The following is a 1,757-nucleotide window of genomic DNA, read 5'->3' as shown; positions in this document are numbered from 1 at the left end:
CTAAGGTATCCTCACCTCCAGAAAACTACGCCTGCAGTGAAACAAGACCTGCAGGTCTTCATCCGACCCTATCACAAAGGTCTCAAACCACACACCGGTTGACACAACGGTAATGGGAATCTTGTAAAACAACTTTTTAACCTGCTTCGTACCACAGGTACCGAGCTTCTGTAGTATGATGAGCTTAATCTCTGCCAATGTACTTGAAGATCGAATAAAAATACTAACCGGTTCTCTATCTGTGAATTTTACACCGTGGCGTTTGCTCTTTTGAATTTTTCCAGAGCAATGGACCAGAGCCACAAAACTATCCTCCCCATCCATTTGTGAATAACACTCTACCTCTCCACATTTGGCCCCTCCATGGTTTATATAGGGAACCCATTGACACAGAATACACGTAAACCGCTATGGCCACCAGCGGTTTACGCACGCATTTCAACAAACATAAACCGCTGCTGGCAGCAGCGGTTTATGAAGAACCATAAATAAATAGAATCCGCTGCAGGCTCTAGCGGTTTCTGTGCAATTATAAACCGCTACTGCCAGTAGCGGTTTATATAATATAGTGAAACAACGTAATTGCGTAACCATTTTTGAAACAATGCATTTGCGTAAATTTGGGGTTGAAACAATGTAAAAATGTAAATTGCCCTAAATAACAGTAGCAATAATATACCAAAATTGTTAATGTGAAAAATCTCTTTAATGTGAGAATTGAGAAGTAAAAATTATGAGTTATTCAAATTAAGAAAATAGCGAAATTCTAATTAAAAGGGATAAGTATTGTTTTGGTCCCAAACGTTAAGGGTCAGAATCGAAATCGTCTCCAATGTAAATTTTTATTTAAAATCATTCTTAACGTTTTATTTCGTATTAAAATCGTTCTTTTAAATTTTTATGGACCAAAATATCCTCCACCACCACCACTACCAGCACCTTTACCATCACCACTACCTCCCTTACTTCACCATCACTACCTTCCTTACTTCCATCAAATACTAATAATCAGATTCAAGAACACTAACAATAACACATTCGAATTCAATAGCAAAATAAAAAACAAAAGAATCAGAAATAGATGCAGAAAAAGAAGCAAATTCAACAGTAAAATTCAACAGATACAAAAGAAGAAGTAAAATTTAGATGCAACAGCAAAAACAGATACAAAAACAACAAAAATAGATATAAAAACAACAAAAATAGCAAATTCAACAGCAAAAACAGCAAATTTAACAGCAAAAACAGCAAATTCAATAGCAGAAGAAGAAGCAGATGCAGAAGAAGAAGCAAATGCAGAAGTTGAAGCAGAAGAAGAAGCCGAAGAAGAAGCAAATGCAGATGCAGAAGCAGAATCGGAAGCAGATGCAGAAGAAGAAGCAGATGCAGAAGAAGAAGCAGATCCACTAACGCTTCGTCCTTTCTCCTTTCTCGTGCATCTCCTCTCTTCGCTGTTCTACTTCCCCGACGGCAGTTCGTGGGCGAATTGGCGGTGACGGCTTAGCGGTGTGGTCTCCCTCCAAGGCCCGATGACGACGCAGAGACGTAACACCATTAACACCATGCTGCTGGTGCCGCCCAAACCCATCAACATCACCATCATCATCTCCATCATGCTCCTCTTCATTTTCTTCCTCTTCTTCTTTGGCTTCTTCCACTTCCCCTTCTCCCTCTCCCCCATCACCACCACCACCATCACCAGTAGAAGCGCTCGATTCACTCCCGCCGCCGCCGCATCGAAGCCATTCACCGATTTG

The sequence above is a fragment of the Arachis duranensis genome, chromosome 10, assembly GCF_000817695.3.
Source record: "Arachis duranensis cultivar V14167 chromosome 10, aradu.V14167.gnm2.J7QH, whole genome shotgun sequence".
NCBI classification, from domain to species: Eukaryota; Viridiplantae; Streptophyta; class Magnoliopsida; order Fabales; family Fabaceae; genus Arachis; species Arachis duranensis.
This window is presented reverse-complemented; position numbering follows the sequence as displayed.